Source organism: Sturnira hondurensis, unplaced genomic scaffold (assembly GCF_014824575.4).
Source record: "Sturnira hondurensis isolate 20B ecotype Veracruz unplaced genomic scaffold, ASM1482457v3 Scaffold0024400, whole genome shotgun sequence".
In the NCBI taxonomy this organism is placed as follows: domain Eukaryota; kingdom Metazoa; phylum Chordata; class Mammalia; order Chiroptera; family Phyllostomidae; genus Sturnira; species Sturnira hondurensis.
The window spans coordinates 5,956,846-5,977,328 of record NW_028097031.1 but is presented as its reverse complement, the minus strand read 5'-3'; the positions used below and the strand labels follow the sequence as shown (position 1 = coordinate 5,977,328).

The 20,483-nt window shown below is 45.6% G+C and overlaps 1 protein-coding gene across 5 annotated transcripts in view; it reads right to left on the bottom strand.

The window, feature by feature from the left end:
* The window catches only part of GPBP1 (GC-rich promoter binding protein 1), a 64,074-nt gene extending 48,639 nt beyond the window's left edge, over nucleotides 1-15,435 (bottom strand). For 4 of the 5 annotated variants that reach the window (XM_037038538.1, XM_037038540.1, XM_037038541.1 and 1 more), the window contains exons 1-2: nucleotides 15,130-15,216; nucleotides 13,382-14,325 (exon numbers count right to left, since the gene is read on the bottom strand). The gene's annotated coding sequence lies outside the window, so the exon portion shown is untranslated. Of the gene's footprint in view, nucleotides 1-13,381; nucleotides 14,326-15,129; nucleotides 15,217-15,414 lie in introns of those variants that run through there. The other variant, XM_037038539.1, reaches the window with a different exon arrangement.
* Between the last annotated feature and the right edge of the window lie 5,048 nt (nucleotides 15,436-20,483).

Here is a 20,483-nt window from a genome sequence, read left to right as displayed (position 1 = left end):
AATAAAGAAAAAAATCAATCCCCATTTTACAAATTTAAAAATCAACCTTAGCTTAAAGAGGTTGTGCCCGAGGTATATCATAGCTAATGACTTTCAGATACAAATTATGTCTTAATCCAGTCTTTTTATCTACATTATGACACTGATTTTTTTAATACAGCTTTCATAACTACTTACAACAAGATAATGGGCTTGATAATTTGCATATCAAGGGAAAATCAACCTTCTACAAGTAGGAAATTGAAAACTAAACATTAAGTACACTGTCCTAATTCCGTAGATTCCATGGCTTTCTAACACCCTCCATTTAAAAGCTATGATAATTAAGACACCATAGCATTCACACACAAATGAAAAGAAACAGTAGTAGAGAACAGGAAGTTCATACACCAAATACATACAGAAGTTTAGTATATGATAATAGTTGGGACAACTCTCCCTACCTCAAAGCTTATTAAAATAATCATCCAATGAATCAGACTCAGAGGAGAAAAAAAGTAATGTTCACTAAAGGAAAAAATGGGAAATTTTTTATGGTCTCCAGAGGGGGAAGGAAGGCCTAAGGAAGGCCACGGAAAAAAACTGCTAAAAAATATATTTACGTATATTTAAGTATATGCATAAGCACAAAAATGTTCTATGTGACAAAACACACAACCAAAATCAGAGGACACAATATATACTGGGGGGAGGGGAATGCTCGTCAAATACAGCACATAAAATGTTCCTACAAATCCACAAAAGAACTCCACAAAAAATGGGGCAAAATATAAACAATTCACACAAAACAATGCTACACATGAACATTTTTCATTCTCCTTTAAAAAACGACAAACTGCCTACCAAAAATGCCCGCTACCCCATTGGGCTGCAATCGTAGGTTGGCCCTTCTCTTCGGAAAGACAGGGCTGGCAGAGCACTCAAAGCCGCACTCAGACATCTCACCCGGGAGCGCACTCCACATCTACCAGGATAACCACTAGCACTGCTCACTCTGGTTTTTAAAAAACGTAATGCAGAGAAAGGTGTCCGGTTAAACAGACTACTTATGCAACCAATAAAAAGAATGGAGGTTTTTTTCACATACATGATTAGTATGTAATAATCTTCTAAGATATTTCCTTACCTATTAGGCCACAGAACCTAATGCTACTACTTCTGTTTGGAATAATAAGAACATAATGTGTTACAACATATACGTAATAGCTCTCAAGAAAAATACACTTAAAAAAAAACCTAACAGTGGTTTCTTGAGGTAAGAACTACTAGGCAACAGCAGCAAAAAACCCTTGCACTTTCTGTAATTTGCATGGGATGCACACATTAAAAATAATTTAAAGTTAATAATTTTAACTTTAATCGGACTCAACTTTACCATTTCCTGAATCTTTAAACTCTTAACAAAATCCTTTTTATGAAGACACGTTACGTTGAAGAGCATCCCAAAAAGCATCCCAAACAAGTTTCAACAGGCGAAGTATAAAATGACCCTGACCCTATAAACAAATCAGCTCTCAAGAGTGCTAACAGAGACAGGATCCTTGATATGAAATGGAAGATTTGGAAATTGAAATATCTTAAGGACATAAATGGTTGCAGCAAAGACAACAGCTAAAAATGTACACTGGATACAGATACACATACACACACACACACACACACACACACACGCTGGGCAATTTGCTTAGGGCTTTACAAGTACATCATTATCTCATTCCATCCTCCCAACATCCCCAGGAGGCTGATATCTCTTCCTCAAAACAAGAACAGCCCTGGCTGGTGTAGCTCAGTGGATTGAGCGCGCGCCTGCGAACCAGACAATCATGGTTCGATTCCCAGTCAGGGCACATGCCTGGGTTGCAGGCCAGTTCCCAGCAGGGGACTCATGAGAAGCAACCATACATTGATATTTCCCTCCTTCTCTCCTTCCCTTCCTCTCTAAAGATAAATAAATCTTAAAAAAAAAAAGAACAGGTTTTTATATAGATGTGAAGCACATTTCCGAGTTCCTAAAGTCACAGTAGACCAATCAGTGGCAGCTGAAATTCTTCCGCACTACACCCACGTACACATACCTTAAAGAACCCAGTATACGTCAGGTCGAGATCATTCTTAAACCTTATAAAATAGAAGCGTTCAGCTTTGCCTGTCGAGCAAGGGCGGGAGCTACAGGACTGCAGCCCACAGAAAGCATGGCTCTCACTCTGCTAGGCAGGATGAAAGCGGCAGTTCCAGCCACTGGGACCCTCACCACTGGCTTTCCATTCACTTACTTTGTCCTCAAGTAGGTCCTTGTCCTGTCATCACATTCAGTCCTGGGAAGCTTAATTTAAAAGACTACGGTGAAAACACTTTCACTCATTTTTCTCCATTTCCAAGTTTTTACAAAAGGAACTCCTATCAATGAAGATGAGACCAAAGAGTAAGTCGTGGAAAATCTGAAACTACAAGTTACAGGAAAAAACTAAGGCAATCAACCTTGCACTGAAATGCCCCTCGGACACCTTACCAGGCAAACCCACTTCTCAAGGGGTCTCTAGCAAAGCCAGTGCTCCCTGAACCGCTGACCTCGCCCCTCACCTGCCCCTCACCTGAATGACTCGCCAGAGCAGCCCGAGCAGAAACTTCCTCCAGACGAGAACTTTAGTACAGAAACCCTCCTGCAAAGGATCTAGAACACGTTCCACAGTTCAAACCTCCTCAAGGACACTCTTTACTCTGCATTCACAGGACTTCCAAACAAACTCTTTTTAAAAACAAAAGACTGAATTTATTTTTGGAGAGGGGGGAAAGGAAGGAGAGAAACATCAATGTGTGGTTCGCTCTCGCGTCCCCCCTATTGGGGACCTGGCCACCCAGGCAAGGGCACTGACTGGAAATCAAACCAAACGGGCAACCCTTTGGTTTGCAGGCCTGTGCCCAATCCACTGAGGCACGAACTCACTCCTGACACATGAATTTGGGAACCTCCCAGGGCAGCACAGTGACAGCTCGGACACCTGGCAGGCAGGCACACCTCTGCTGAGGCCAGGACACTGGCACACAGACCTGCTCTGGAGATGAGGACCCATCCCTCTAACACTGGGTCACTGGTTTTCAGTCTGAAGGTTGCCACCTCTGCACCCCAACTTCTCACTTCCAACAGAGAAGTGCTGTCATGTTTTCCAGTACACTCAAGTATAAATTAGGGAATACTAACATTTGAAGCCAATCCGAAGACTGTTCTATAAATTCAAAATGGCATTCTTTTGCAACAGGTTTCTTCACACGCCCATAAAAAGTTCACTCTTTTAATCCAAATTTCCTGTAAGTTTTTAGAAAGCAAAAAGATGCCGTTAAGTTTTAAAATAAAGCAGAAAGAAAAAATCGAAAGCTATAATCTGTATTTATCAACTACTGTTCTGTAGAAATGACACAGGACATATGTATCAACAAGAGTTCACAAATAGTTCTCACATATATGGTCACTTGATTTTCAATACAGGTATTTCAAAGTGACTCAATGAGAAACGACGTCTTTTCAACAAATGGAACTGAGACAACTGGACAACTGTATCCAAAAAAAAAAAAACCCTCAAACTGATCCTCATACTCAGATCTATGGTATAATGTGAGCTAAACTACAAAATTTCTGGAAAAAAAGGAGAAAATCCTGTGATCTTGGGTTAGGCAAAGGATACCTAGGACACAATGAAGCACATATCATGAAAGAAAAAAATTAACCACTTTTACTTCAAAATTTAAAATGTCTCTTCTTCAAAACACACAGTTAAAATTAAGACAGACCACAGACTGGGAGAAATTATTTGCAAAATGTCTGTTGATACCTTTTGTATCCAAAGTACAGACTGGGGCAAAAGTAGGTTTACAGTTGTTCTGATGGGAAGATAACACAAGAGTAAACTGTTACACATCCTCCCAACTGCACACTTTTGCCCCACCCCGTACATACTCCTTCGACTCAGTAGGACAGCTGAAATTTTTCAAATGGCAAAAGATTTGAAGAGACACCTCATCAAAGCACATGAACAGATAGATAGTCAGCATCATTATCAGGGAAATACAAATTAAAACCACAATGCAAATTCAAACTACACACCCACTAGAACGGTAAAAATTAAAAGACTAACAATATCCAATACTGGCAAGGACAGAGAACTAAAACTATATAATGTACATAGCTGGTGAGAATGCAAAATGATTCATTTTGGAAAAGAACTAAACGCACACAATTCATGTGACCCTGCAATCCCACTGCTGGATACTCAACCCGCCAACCCCCCCAAATGAAAACGTTGGTTCACAGACCTGTATGCAAATGTCTGAAAAGGCTTTACTCATTAATAGACAAACACTGTGAAAAAACCAAAATGTCTAGTAACCAGAGAACAGGTGAATAGCTGTTGTATGTCCATACAACAGAACACTACTTACTAAAAAGAATGGCGGTAACAGACCCAGCAACACACAGAAGTCTCCATCAAACAAAAGGCTACAGCGTATGGGATTCCCTGTGTGCAACTTTCTGGAAATCGAGACACACCACCAAGAACAAGAGACAGGCTGATGGTTTGGGGGGTATGGGGAGAGGTCTATCTGAACAGGACGGCAGCAAGGTAACTTTCTGGGGTGCTGAAAACGTTCTATATTCTCATTGTGGTGAGGTTACACAACTGACGTCAAAAATCTTCAAACTTTTACACTAAAAAACAGTGTATTTATAGTATGTACACCTCAAAAAACCCAATTTTAAAATGGGTTCACACCCCATTAAAAAAATTAGCAGACAGATGCTCATACAAAGTATGAAAAATGTTACTTTCCACTGTCAAAATACAGGGTTACTAGTGCTCCCAGGCACAGGCCCACCTTGGAGATACTAAAGGTTCGGTTCCAGACCACAAGAGAGTACACAGTCATGATGTGTTGCTGGTGGAGGGTCTTGCCTTCTGTTCCACATGCGCGCGCGCGCACACACACATCTGTGACGCACGATAAAGTGAAGGATACCAAAGGTATGCTGGTATTACTTTGACCCTAAAATTTATTTTTTCAACTCTGAGACTTCATAAATTAATCCTATAATTTTTCGTCTATATCAAGGGCTCACTCCGCTAACCCAAATTAGATGTTGATTCTTACGTTCAATTTACAGTAGAAGGAAACTAATAATTAACGTATTTTGCCATGCATATGCACATTTTGCCCAAATTTTTTAGGGAAAATAAGGATGTACATTATACATGGGTAGTACTAATACCGCATCTATGTAAATGTTTTTAATTCTCTTACTTATGTTTACACATTAAAAGTGTACCTCTAGAAAGCAGTAACAATATCCATATGCAAAGTAATGCCCTGGAATATGATAATCAATTTTGCTTCTAAATATAAATAAATAGATAATTGGATTAGAGAATTAAAACAAGACTTTCCTGAAAAAGCACGTGGGTGCCAAAAACACGGGCACGCATTACACGTGGCAGCACATGACACAAAGCAAAATACGGTGCTTTCCTTCTGATCGTTTCCAGGAATACAGGAATACACCACAGGACAGCGTTAATGTTGGCTAACTCCCTATTCAACTATACTGACAATAAATATTAGACAAATAAAGGAAAAGTATTCTAATTAACAATTATATTATTAATCAGCCTAAGATACTTTTCTTCCATTAAGAAGTACTTAAGCACACTAGATCACTGATTTCTTTCATGGGGGGGGGGCAAATGATGTGTGGGGGGAGGTGTGTTTGTCTTCTAGAATGCTCGTAACTATGCCGTTCCATATTGAAATCCCTTTCCTTTCATCTGTTCTATTACAGCTCGGCTTGACTGTGACCTCACACGTCTGGGACAGCACTTGACTCCAGGACAGTGACAGGAGCTGGAAACAGTGCTTGCTATGGCTCTGACATGACTGAGCCACAGATCTAGAGCTGTGCTGTCTGTTACAGCAGCCAGTCGCCACATCTGCCAGTGTAAATAAAACTTAAAGCTCAGATCCTCATCTGCACCTGTGGAGTGTCACATGCTCCATGCTGGCTAGAGATCCCCAGTGACAAGCGCAGACACCAAGTCCTTCTGTGGCCTCACCCAACTGCAGGGCAGCAAACTCTAGGAAGACAACTGGAACTGCAGAACACAGGTAACAATTCAAATTCTGGCTCTGTCACTCACTGAGGACCTTGGGTAAATTATTTAATCTCAGACTGAGTTTCTTGGAAACTCAAACCATGGAATGGAAGTAGCACTTATTTCACATGTTAATTGGAAAAAGTACTTCCTAATTGAAATACTATACAAACACTAGTTATAAAATAATCCAAAAGGAAAATATTCCTGAATGAGATCAAACTCATTTGAAGGGTGTATTAGAGACAAGTCACAACTGTAACATCATAAGGAAAGTAAAATACAGGGTCCAGCACAAATAACACCCCTTCTTTATTATAAATTCTTATTACAAAATCACAAGCATGTAATTTTGCAATGTAACAATATCACACTCAAGCACACCATATGACATTTTAGGTGAAAAGTTCAAATTAAAACTATAAATTATTACACCCATGTTACCACCCAACCGACTACCCTCAAGCAGGCGCTCCTTCTTCAGGATGCTGTGTTTCCTAAGTTCCTGAAACAATAACATCCCCTCTTCTCCCACCACCACCTTAAAAACCACATGTGTAAGCACAATGGCTGGGCATCTGGACTTTGGATACAGAACACATGCACTTACTGATTGTGTGACCTTGGCAAGCAACTTAAAATCTGCCCCCTCTCTCATCTGTAACATGAGGACAACATGAGGACCTTCTCACATGCAGTGTACATGAGACAAATAGTTAATATACTTACGAGGCTTAGAACGCTGCCTGGAACATAATGAGCAATTGATAAACACTAGGTATTAAGATCTACTCATTAATATAGGTGTTGATAGCCAGAATATAAAGAACTCCTACAACTCAACAACAAAAACAATTGGATTTTAAAAATGGGCCAACGACTTGAACAAACATTTCTCCAAAGAAGGTCAATAAGCCCATGAAAAGACATCACTGATCATCAGGAATCATTAAGGAAATGCAATCGAAATCACAATAAAATTACCACTTCAAACCCAATAGGATGGCTGTTATGAAAAAACACGGAAAATAATAAATGTTGGCGAAGATGCAAAGAAACTGAATATTTGTTAACTGCTGACAGAAATAAAAAATGGTACAGCTGCTATGAAAAACACGGTGGTTCCTCACAGAATTAAACAGAGTGACCACATGATCCTGCAGCAATTCCACTTCTGAGTATATAACCAAAAGAATTAAAAGTAGGGGTTAAAACAGTAAACTAGGTATTTGCACACCCGTGTTCACAGCAGCGCTATTCACAAGAGCCAACAGGTGGAAGCAACCCAAGTGTCCCCACCAACAGATGACATACATCCAAAGGATTACTGTCTCAAAAGACGGAAATTTCTGGCAGAGAAATTGTTGGAGCCGGCCGCCTAAGAATGGTGAGAGACCTTGTGGTTCGCCTCTGAGGGTTCTGAGCGGAGTTGGGGGTCAAACGGAATTTCCCAGACTGCCTCCAGGGACGACCCCGTCCCCAGGTTTGGGGCCCTGCTCCGGCAGCACCCTGAAAATCCACGCATGCGTACGCCGGACAGGGCTAGAATCAAGTCCGAGGTATTGTGCATGCGTAAAGGTGGTTTGTGGAAGGTGGGGTAAGAACCGGCCCGCAGAATTGGTACCCTCTTCCCCTGCCACCAGCCCATGGGGCTTAACCAAGGCTGCGAGACCATTGGGGTTCTCCCAACGCTCTGCTTCTGGGTTTCACCACCATTCCTATCCCGACCCGCTAAAACAGACCCGCTAAAACAGACCTGGTCTGACCACCCCCACCTTGGTGTGCACTTCAGGGAGAATAAACCAAGGGCCGGGGAAAGAAGGGGACGCAGACCCCACCTCGGTCAGCCGTAGACTCGGGGCCCTTCGCCCATTTCCCCAGGAGCCAAGATTCCCAGCAGTATTCTACCGGGCGGTGCAAGGAACACACCTGGGGACAGGGCTGGAACGCTGGGAAAACAGCAAGCAACCCTGGGCAGGAGGAGCTGGGTCTGCGAGCAGGGCGCCTGCGCCCGAGTGCTGCGGGGTTTAGGAGCTCCTCATGGGTGTGGGTGGGTGTGTGGGGGAGTGATATTAGGGCAGTTTCCAAACCTTGTGGTTTTTTTTTTAGTTTTACCAAGTTACCATCCATTGACTCTTCCACTAAACATGCAAATGGGGGGTGGGGGGAGAGACTGGCTGGAATTCTATACTTTTCCCTTCTTTGGCCTGGAAGTAAAAGAGGTGCTGCTGCTGAGCTGAGTAACCAGCCAATGGAAAGAAAAAGTGAGCAAAGAACCCGTGGTTTCCTGCTACTTTGTACCAAGGCCATCAAGCTATGGGCTATGAGTGGAATTACTGGGGTCCCTGAACTCCCTGAATGGCATATGTTTGTACATTTTTCTAGAGTCCATAGGTTTTACCATATTCTCAAAGATGTCAGTGGCCTTCAAAAGGCTGATTTATCAGGGTCACATTGATGAAATAAAGGCTTGAGTCTCTCTTGTGTCTTCCCTAGCTTATGGGACCTGGGGGGACCTGCTGCAGTGTAAGGAAGTGAGGCTGGCCAGATGGAATTGTGAGCCTCAGGGAGCCTTATTTCTCCTTTCCAGAATCTCCTCTCAGCCTCTAAGCTTACCTGGTCAGAATCCTTGGATGAGCCTGTGGTACCAAAAAAAAAAAAAAAAAAGTTGGGGGAGGACTCTGACACCTGCTATAACATGCATGAACCTGGAGGACATCATACTGAATGAAATAAGACAGTCACAAAAGACCCAATAGTGCACAACTCCACCCTCATGAGACACCTAGAGGAGTGCAGTTCCAGCGGGGACAGCTGAGGACCGGGGAGTTCATGCTCCCCAGGTACCGTTTCAGCCCGTTAAGGTGAAGAAGTTCTGGAGGTGGATGGTGGGGATGACTCCACAGCAGCGTGAATGGACTCAATGCCTCAGACTTAACAGTGAGAAGTGACCAGGTGCGCACTCCCTCCTGGGGGGCAAGCTCACTCGCTCGCCCTCCCGCCCTCCTCCCTTCCCTCCCTCTCAGGCTGTACCTCCTCCACTCTAAGGGCCCATCCCAGGCTCACCCCGGAACCTGGCTCCACAGCCCCTCTTCTCTCACTGCCCAGGGAGCCAAAGCAGCCCCACCTGGGCTCACTCCTGCTGCTACTTCTGTCCTAAGCCCTTCCTTGTTTCACTGTCCCCAGCTTTAATACAAGATAAAATTTAAGTGGCTAAAGTAGTAGATGGTATGTTTATTTCCTCTCATACACTGATTAAGAAATTAGTACAACAGGGGGAGGGACCTTGCCTCCACATCTCATACATTAGCTAAAAAGATACAAAGATCTAAACGTTCTAAATTCATTTAAATTTAGAACACACTTTCTTCTCTAAACTTGCAATGACACAACTTCCTATTTGCAGGGTGAAAACTTGGGCTAATTACGGTGACAACTACTGGTTGGGGAGGATGGTCTCCTACTGTGGTTTTTGATACGTCCACAAATTCTCTTGACACAAGGGAGTCGAGCGCCACTGCCCTCAACTGCCATCTAGAGTTGACGACTTGCTTCCAGCGAGGAGACAGTGACTTCTGAGAACAGGCAGGTCAGGAAGGCACTGACCTCTTTTCTCCACCACTTGCTCTGGGAGATGCAGCTGCCACACAGCAAAGAAAGGCAGGCAGCTTGATGGAGGGGCCCTCGGGGTCAGGAGCTACGCAGGCAGCACCGGCAGGCCAGCCAGTGAGGACACCTGGAGGGAGGTTCTCAGACCGGCAGGCTTTCCACTGAATGCAGACCTGGCCAATGTCCTGAGAGTTGATCAAAGACCTGGAGGGAACCAGAGCCACTCAGCTGAACTACGCCCAAACTTCGTACCCACAAAAACATGAAATATTATTTTTAAAGCTCACTCAATAAAAGGATATACGTTTATGTTCACTGAAAAGCAAACTAATTTCTTTTACTAGTATGCACATGTAAAGGTAACTTGTTCCAAAGAATTTTTTAAGAATCTTTAAAAACCTATTTGCAAATTCTGAATTCAAAGGAAACAACCTGTTTGACTAGGATGTTAACTCTTTGTTCTTGCAGAAAATAAAAAAAGCATAAGAAATCTCTTAAATATGATTTAAAAAAATACAGTCTCAAAACTGAATTGAAGGGCAGAAAAAAAAAGAGCAGAAACACTGCACTCCCCGGGCTGTCAACAGAAAGATGACTGACAAACAAGACACTGAGTGGGACATCTTGTATAAAAAAGAGGCAGGAACCAGCAACTACGTGAAGGGACAGAGCAAAAGCCCGTAAATACTGGGTGCAGCAGTGGACAAAAAGGAAAAAAGCAAGCAGTAAAAGTGGGGGGAAAAAAAGACCCAACCACTCAAGGTTTATCAGTAATTGCAACATTTTGTTTCTTGTGAGAGTCCTACTAAAAGTAATGGAGCTGATCCCCAGAAAAATACGTAAGTACCCCTAAAACTGTCCACTTTGGAGAACTGTCAAACTGTACTGTCTCCCTCCCACACCCACTCATGCCGCCAAAAAGAATTCAGGTTAGGAACCCAGCACACAAAACACAGGGGTTGGGGGGAGACACGTCTCCTTCCCAGCTCACTCCCACTAAGTGTGCCAGACACACAACCAGGGTTGCTTAGAGCTACAAAACCAAGTGCTGGACTTGAGACAGACAGACTGGCCACAGGAGAGGTTATGGGTAGAAGAGAATGGAGCTAAAGGCAAAAAGGCAAGCTAACAAGGTGACTTTCTTAGCTAAGAACCAAGCTAAAGTGCAACCGGACACGGGAAGACAGCGCATGAATGGTATTGCTGGTGATGCATTAACAGAAACAAGAGAGAAAAAAACAAAGTCAGAGACTATGATAAATACTGACTTGATATTAAATAGAATCTTGAAATATCCGAATAAAACTACTTATGTTACACTCTAGTTAACAAAAAATTCAAATGCATTCACTATTTCCATCAGTTTTATGAAGAACTAGGGCCAAAAAGAGGTTACATGAATATACAAGGTCACATGGGCCCTTTTCCAGATATTCCAAACCCTAAACCAAAAATATTTCTAACCCCCAGACATTCCCTATTTTCTACATCACACAGCAAGTACCTGAGATCTAAATGGTCACCTAAATACTGTCGTTAGGAACTGAACAGAAAAGGTGGTTGCATCAAAGACAATTAAATAATCTGGCCTGGGTTAGCCTTCTATCCTCATTTGCTAATTTTACTTACAGCCTAGAAATTCCCATTCTTACTTCCTTCTACTGTAACTCTCTGATTCTTATTTTCTTCTTTAGGCCCTTATTTTCTTCCTGTTCTTTCCCTATTACTTTTCATTGCTCTTATTTTCCTACTATTCCCCCCTTCCTTGATTCTATCAGCAGCTTTAGGCACAAAACTCCACGCAGAAAACCAGAGAAAAGAAAGCCAACATGCGCTGAGCTCCAAGCCTGTGCAGACAGCACAGGTGAAGAAGCTCGAGGTAACCTGACACCAGGGTTTCTGCCCATCTTCACTTTCCCACCTGTGCCACTGTTAACAGCGCTCCCTCCTAGGAGGGGGGGTAAGAATGAACACATACCACATCAAGTACACAGCAAAACACACGGCACAACCGCCATCTATAAATGCTAGTTGTTCTGTTTGCTATTTTTACACCTGTAGTTTAGACACAGGAAGAAAAAGAGAAGGGAAGACAAAGAGAAGAAGAGAGGTACTTCTACAGAGACCAGCGGCAGCAAGTCACGGTCCCAACTACAAGTGGTTCTGTGTATTCCAATGCCAAGAAAATAAAATACAATAAAATATCTATCAAGACATCCTTGAACAACTGCTGTAAGCAAAGACTACAAATGTTCTCTTCAAGGATTAAATTGTTAAAAATACTATCTGGGGGAACAACATCAACAGGAATAATTTAAAGGAAAGTAACCACAAATATTATGTTATTTGACTCTTTTCTGAGAATAAAGACCATTCTTTTCCAATTCCTAACCACGTTAAGACGCATATTCTCAGGCAAGTAACTTGAAAAGCCATTAAATTGAGGAAAGCATAAAACCCAAGCTCCCTGAAGCAAGGGACAAGGGAGAATGTTCTCATCACATTTCTTATAAATCAAGGTGGAAACTCAATTAAAAACACTATACAGCCTTCTGACAGAGAAAACAAAAACCACCTGGTCTAGGTTAACAGCGAGAAGTACTGAACTCCAACCTCAATGTCAGATCAGAAAGCAAACGCTGCACGTGCACACCTAAACACCCACACTCTTTGGACCCTACCACCTCTGCTGATCTAAATACCTAAAGAGGTTCAACAGTATGGCAAAAAAATTGTTGTTACAAAAATAAATGACCGACTGACAAGTTATAGACCATCTTATTTAGCCAAGTGTTCAAAAATTAGTCTTTTATCTCAGAAAGATAATTACATGAAACAAACTCTAACTTTAGCTACATTGATGTGTTCACTAATAGAAATTGCTTTAAAAAGTTTGATGATTTAAAAACATTTCAATTGAATGTCTAAGGTTCACTAAAAAAAAGTAGTAACTCATGGTAACTAAAAACGCCATTCAATCCTGTGAAATTATATTAAAAGATAATTCATTCACCAAAAGGCTTTCTATCACGGCAGTTAATATCACTTTTCCTTAAAAGGCTTTATCAACTTCAACCAGCATAATGGTTCTAGGAGAAAAAAATGACATGCTCATTTTTAAAGCTTTTCTAAAAGTTCTCAACACCTCTACCTCAGTCCCTCTCCCTTTCTGTTCCCGGTAACGACTTGACTTTTTGAAACTGAGATCTTAATAATCTGAAATACAACCACTGCAACTGTTTCAAAAACTTAATTTCTAACAAGCTGGTTCGTGAAATATCAGATTAAAAACCAATTCCCGCATTATAGGGTTTTAAACATGAAATAATTTGTCAAGTTTTTTCCTACCACTCTGTGAATCCTACGAAGCCTAAGGTGGATAACGACCATGTGGACTTCGTCTTTCACTTTTAGAAACACAAAAACTTAAACTTCGGACTGTTAGATCCGAACTATTCTTGATCTTAACTCTTTCTGCATTTAAATTTACTAACAGTTGTTTTCAAACTGTCCCGAAATCTTAAGTCAAAGCAGTTTTCGCGAGAAACTGAAAGGCTCCAAAGAGCCGCGGGCTAACCTGGACCCTCCTCACATCACAGGAAGGGTCGTTCGACCTGCTCCCCGGTGGTACTCACAAATTCCAGCAGGACTGCACAGGAAGGTGTTGGCGTTTTCTCTGTTATCTTTGTGTTTTCCAGTTTGTTTTTTTATTTTGTATCCTCTGAAATAAAATCCGAGTTCTCTGAAGACACTTGACCTACGACTATCTGACATAGAGTTACTCCTTCAAGTCAGCTGCCCATGCTTCCGCTGTCGAGGGTTCTTGTGGCTTTCTCCGCAACCAGCCACGTCCTTGGATGCGGGAGTGTAAGGGCTTCTTGATTATTCCATGTACTTGTCACTGCGGTACTTATCCACTCGAGATGAAATATCCAATTTATGAGCCAAAAAGCAAAAACGAAAAGAAAACGTCACATCTGAAGAGCATTCCTGAACATCGGCACTCGAGACACAGCTATCTCGACACTACCATGCTGCTGGGAAACGGCAACATCTTAAATTTCCTCGTAAATAAAAGATAAAAGGAAAAAAACTCTGCGCTCTTTCGAAGTCTTCATTTAGAAAAGCTGTCCCATTATGCCATGAAAGGGGTGGAGGTCGAAAATTCCTAAAAGTTTTAATTGGGGTAAAAATAAACTGCCGTGGAACTTCAGCAATATTTAAACAGGAACTGGAAACTTCCGAAACCACTCCGCGCACAAATCAAACATATCTTACAGTTTGGGCTGAAGACACAAGGGGGTGGGGGGGCGGGGATCACCAGCAGCTGAAACACTTCAACCGGTTATGTAATTCGTTTGAACCAAACACTGAAGAAGCCGGGTTTCTGTTCAAGTAGCTTGTGGAGGTTCTCACTGCTATCAATTCACTTCAGAGACGACTCTCGCCAATAATCCTAATAAACTTCTGGGGCAAAACTGTCCAAAAACATTGTAATTCCAATATGGCCACTTGAAATATCCGGGGCCTTTTTCACAACACCTAGAAGATGATCTTCATAGCCGAATAACCCGATCACCTGTAAAAGTTACCACAAAAAAAAAAAAACTTATTCGAATTACAGGCTTCTGACGTGGAACTAGAAATTAACCCCGAGTTCAAGCGCGGACCTGCGGAGGCGCCGCCGGGGTCTGGAAGCGGCGCGCAGGGTCCGAGCGGCCGCGGCTGGAGAATGGAGGCGGGGGGCCGGGGGGACAGCACCGACCCCGGCGAGAAGGGGCGCGGGCACCACGCGGGCTTACATAAGGAGCCTCACACTCTCCGGGCAAACGTCGCCACCGCGAGAGCAGCAGCCTGACCGAGCATCTCGCCTGCGTTCTCCATCACGGGCACAGAGACAAGGCACCGACAGGTGTGGGGCCGAGCTCTCGCGCATGCAAGTCGGGGAAAGCCGCTCCCGCGGGGCTGCAAGGACCGAGGGCCGCCCAGGTGGACCCCGAGGGCGACACCAAGCCCGCACCGGCCTCCGAGGGCGGCCGCCGGGCGAAACGCGGGTACCAGCTCTCTCCACGCAGGAAGCGGCTTCCCCGACGCGTCCACCACGAAGCGCCGCTCAGACCCAGAGCGCCCGGCACCCCGGCGGAGGCCCCGACCTCACGCCCTGACCGCCGGCCCAGGAGCCCGAGGGGGCGGCAGCGCGCGGAAGGGAACGGCCCCAGCCCCGCCGCCGCCGGGCCACGCTACCCCCGAAGCCCCCGCACCGGCCTGCTCTCGGCTCCCGCACCCCTCCGCGGGCACCGCGCGCCGCCAACGCCGACCGACCCCGGCCCCGACGCCCACACGGCAGCCCCGACTCTGGCGCCGGCACCGAGCACCGCGTTACCTTCTGCCACCCCGCAGGTGTCCCCGGCCTGGGGTGCCCGCTCTCGGTCCCGGGACGAAGATCTTGGTACTTTGAATAATCCCCTTTTGCCGCTTTTCCCTCCCCCACAACCAGTCTCCGTCCCAAAATGGCGCCGACCCGATCCGCAATGTTCTGGGCCAAGTCTCGCGAGATGGGGGAAGGTGGCGAGGCGGGGAAGGAACTAGAGGGCAGAGGAGATGGGAGGGAAAGGCGGGGCGCGGACAATTGGGGAGACAGGGCGTGGAGGAAGCGCCGCGAACGAACCTACTGGGCGGGGCAGCAGGAGGAGCGCCTCCACCACAGAACCTTCTGGCCCGAGCTCCGGCTCACGCCCCAGCCGAGGACGCTCCGCCCTCTACGTTGAGCCGCTGGGGTTGGGGCCGGGGCGTGGCTACGCCTGGGGCGGGGGCTCCGCGCGGTGACGTCAGCAGCAGCTGGAGTCGGGGATTACCCCCTGCTGCTGACGTGCTGCCCCGGAACAATCGGGAACGTTCTGAAGAAGGGGAATTCCCCGCCGCTCCCGCCGGCGCCCCCTCCTCCCGCTCTGGCCCCGCCCGGGGCCGTCGGGGGCCTAAATGGTGGGGCTGCTCGGAGGACGAGACAGAAACGTTCCACCGGAGGTGGCCGGCGGCAGGATGCGGGGGCACACGCGGCGCGCCACTCACGGGTCGGGCTCTGGGCCCGGCGGCGCAGGTCACGTGCGCGCGATGGGCGCGGGCGGCCGGGCGTCCTGGAGCCGGGGTGCACTCGCGCTTGGCCCGCGGGAGCGGGTGCTGAGGCCTCGCTACTCGCTCCCGGGGAACTAGGCTCCGACTCCCCAGGGGTCAGTACGGCTAGCGGACACGGTCGGCCAGCCGGTTGTCAGGTTTACTGTGCTGAAGCCACACCGCCCGCGCGATTTCTTAAATGATCGTCGTGTGATCACTTGGAGTAACAAGCGAAGCCCCTCCCCCCTCCCATTTAAGTCAGCCTGTCGAGAAGAACCACCTGTGGGCCTGGGGGAACGTGGGGAAAGGAAAACCCAGAAAATCACGAGCTCACCCTCTGCAAGCCACAAAGGTTTTCTGCACGGAAACCTTATCCTCCCTTTATACACATCCCCTGGTTTAGTGGACTGCTGAACGCCTGGAAGAGTGGTTGAATGCAAATTCACCCGAATTACAGCGCCCACTCTTTCAGCCTTCATGGGGAAGCTGGACGCGGTGGCAATTTTACCTCCAACTGAGTGAAAAGAAAAAGAATTAACACTTGCTGGGTTCCTCTTCCTCGTTTTGTAGGTAAGGAAACTGGTTTATGTCAACTGTGCTTAAAGTTACGGAGTTCGGAGCTGGGCGCCGCAACCTCGCTATGCGAGCCAAACTCAAGTCCGTTTGGCTCTTAATTCTCCTCCTTTCCACCACACCGTGCTGCTCCCATACAAGTGACTCGCGTATTAGGACAGGTCCCATTTCGAGAAAGAGGTAAATATTGATCATTTGAACACACACAGACTGTGCTTTTCATATGGCAAAAGACGTTACAAAGAAAACAATGTAGTGAAAGGTAGAAATGATTATTATGTATGACAGTTTAATATTTAATTGTATATACTCGGTTATTCCTTGCATCTGTTTAATTTACAAATATATGAAGAACTCTTACAAATCATTAATGAAAATAAAACCAACGCTTTTAAAACGTAAAAGGATATGAACAAGCTAGTCATATATGCGTCAATAACTATAAGAAAAAAGTTCTTTCTCACTAGAAATAAAACTAAGTGGTTGAACCCTGAGAAAAAAGAGACCACACCCACTAAGGCTACTGGTGTCTACCAGGGCTCAAGTGCTAAAATTAAAAAATAGAAAAAAAAACAGGACCCAGCACCCATTTCTGCACGGGACCTCTCTGCAGACCACACTTCAGGAAGAAGCCTGCACTGTGTTTCTGCCCCCTTGAGACAGCCCGTATAAAGGAGTTTCTGACCTCCCATTTCAACCAATAGGACCAAGGTTTTCCTCATCCAATCAGAGGGCAGCTATATTCATCAGCTTCTTCACTGACCAATCAATCAGAGAGACCCCATTCTGCCTAATCAGGACAATGCCTTTTGGTCCAATCAGACTGCTAGGATTTGGAGTCCTCATTTGCATGATAACAGGCCAATCGAGGATGGGTGGGGGAAGGGGACTGGCCCTCCGTCTATATAAGTCAGCTTGTCCCCGGGGTGGAAGGAGGGTGCTCTCCTTTTCTGATATCTTCACGTGGGGCAGGTGTTCAAGACCTTGTTTTATTGTTGCTCCTGCTCCTATTGCAGGAGGTTCCAGTGGCCAGTTCCTCATCTGCCTCTACCACTGGATTCAGAGATCCCTGAGCACAGCGAAAAGGTCTTCGTATTTATTCGTAGCCCCTAATACAGTTTCAATCATGTGTAAATTCTCCAGTATTTGTTACATGTATGACTTCCCCACCTTTAACGTTGTTTTACTCATGTTACCTGTTCTCAGAATTTTCCTTGTATTGAACATTCTGTACGAATGTTATTCCCTTTAATTATAGATTGCTTTTGCCCTCCCCACTCTCTACTTGGCAATTTTTTATTCTTATTCCTAGAGACCCTGTTTAAATAACACTCAGGTAAGCAACTATCGGGTAAAGCTCAGAACTTCCCTCTCTGTTCTCTCATGTGAGTATATACTCACGTTTATCATTATTTGCCAGTTTTTGAAAATACATCTATTGATTTTACAGAGAGGAAGGGGAAAACAGAAACATCGAGGTGAGAAACACGGACTGGCTGCCTTCCAAATGAACTCACACTTGGGTCCGGTTCCTGAGCAGGAATCAAACCCCCAACCTTTGCGTGCATGGGACGGCACTCCAACCAACTGAGCCTTCTTCTGTGCCCTTTCTGGATAGTGAGACCCTGGTCAGCAGCACTTCTTGTCATCCCCTCCCCCTAAACCAAAGCTCAGCCCGAAGAAGGCTGGAGGGACGCCTGAAGCGCCCAGAACTAACTGGGCTCCTGTCCCCAGGCGCCAGCGTAGTCCAACTGGCCTCTGCAGTCCCTGTCCAGGCGTGGGTCCCCCCGCATTCCTTGCTCACTGTCGGTTGTGGTCCTGCTCTTGTTCCACAGACAGTCGGAAAGGAGGCTTCGACGTCCCCCCCGGGAAGATCGGAAACACGCAGCCTTTCTCCTTGGTGTAAATGGGAGTATGCCTCCCTTTCTTTCTTTCACAGTTTGGGCTGGTCCTCCTCAGTGGGTTTCAGAAGGGCTGGTTCCATGCCCTATTTGTCCTCTGCTGTGTCCCCAGCACCTGGCACAATGCTGGACACAGAGCAGGCATTACATAAATACTACCTGGGTGAACAGAGGGCTGAACGATGAGAGTAAAAGCATTTTGAAGAGAAATGTTTAAAAAGAACGCTACTCTAAAAGAAATAGTTTCTTTTAAATTAAAAAAAAGTGTTATGAAAAGTGACAGAGTATAATTTTAACTTTGTAAAAATCTGTGTCACCCTGGCCCAGTGTGGCTCAGTGGATTGAGTGCCTGTGAACCAAAAGGCAGCCAGTTGGATTCCTGGTCAGGACACAGGCCGGGGTTGCGACCCCATCCCCAGTAGGGGGTGTGTGAGAGGCAACAGGTAGATGTTTGTCTCTCACATCAATGTTTCTCTCCCTCGCTTTTCTTACCCTCTCTCCAAAAAATAAACAAACTCTTGAAAAGATCTGGGTCATCTTTAATTATGACATCTGATGATAAGTTGGATCAATATTTCCACTTTTAAGCATAAAAGTAGTATGTACTTGTTGGAGAAAGCCTGACAGACACAGACAAGCACACACAAATTTACCACCCAGAAATGATGGCTCTCGTGTATGAACGTGTCCCTTCCACACGGTCTCTGCATGTCACAGCTGCATCGTAGCTTTACACCCGTTTCCCAGTTCAGTTTCTCAAATTCCCCATTTTTCTATTTTTTTTAAATTTTGTGTCCCACTTTTTAAATTAACATTTTAGTTCTTAATTGAAGAACATTTCACACTAATCTTTACGATCTCTTTATTTTTTTTTAAATTTCATTTATTTATCTTTAGAGGGGAAGGGAATGAGAGAAATATCAATGTATGGTTGCCTCTCATGAGTCCCCTGCTGGGAACTGGCCTGCAACCCAGGCATGTGCCCTGACTGGGAATCGAACCATGATCGTCTGGTTCGCAGGCCCACGCTCAATCCACTGAGCTACACCAGCCAGGGCTCGATCTCTTTATTTTGACACAGTAAGGGTGGTTACTACTTTAAGCCCCTTTTCTAAACTGCCTTCCACAAGGAAAGGTTCCTGATCTATGAAAGTACTCAGAATTTAATTCCTGGTTATCAACTACTAAGCGCGGTCCCCCTTTTGAGGAGTTTTTAAATTGTACATAGAACTAATTATGATGGATGGGTTGGTTGGCAAACATTCCTCTGGGCTCCAGCTCTGGGGGGCCCAGCTGCCCTACCTGGCCCAGCTCCGTGCCCCCTCTGCTGGGGCACGTGGAGGAAACCCACCAGCATGAGCACCACTGACAGCAGACGCTTTTCAACGTCCCTTCCCATGTGTGGCTTCCAAAACACAGCCTCCTCTGGCGTGGCATTTGCAGTCTAAACCTGCAGCAGAGATACGTGCACTGCTGTCGGTAAGGTGGAGTCCCTTTTGTGGGTGCGTGCTCTGTGTCAGCCTGTGGTGCGCTCTGTCATCTCTGGGAAAGGCACTCGAGGAGCCGGGAGCTGTGACTGCCACAACCCCTGCACCTCGTTCCTGACCAGGTAACGTGGGGGGAACCTGAGTCCAGAGCTCGGCTTCTGGGTACAATAAACACGAGGGACAGTGCTTAGAAATCTCTCTGTGGTGGGATTTCCTCTTCTCTTAGGATTCCAAGGGAATGTTGGGGCAGCAGCCACCACTTTGTGAGAAGAAGTCCGTCCTGGGCCAGGCACTCCTCGGAGCCCTCCTAGCCCCTCCCAGGCAGGAACGCCTCTCCCAACTCTGAGCGAGGCCCGGTCGGTGGCAGGTGGGAGGGACAGGTGCAGAGGCTACACAATCAGACCCAAACAGAGGACACCAGACATGGAAGTAAAACTGAAGATTTCTCATTTTGATACCTAGACTGAGTCTGCAAGTCTCAGAATTACAGTAATCATAGATCACTTCTGTTACCGACCGGGGAGCCCAGAGGTGGGGCTCCCCCTCCTCCACTCCTGCCTCACCCCCAAGGGGAGGATCAGGCGACAGACAACAGGCAGGGCGGAAATGAAGTAGCAAGTTTATTGAGGGAGTACCAGTGAGCACGAAGCTGCAGGGAGGCACCC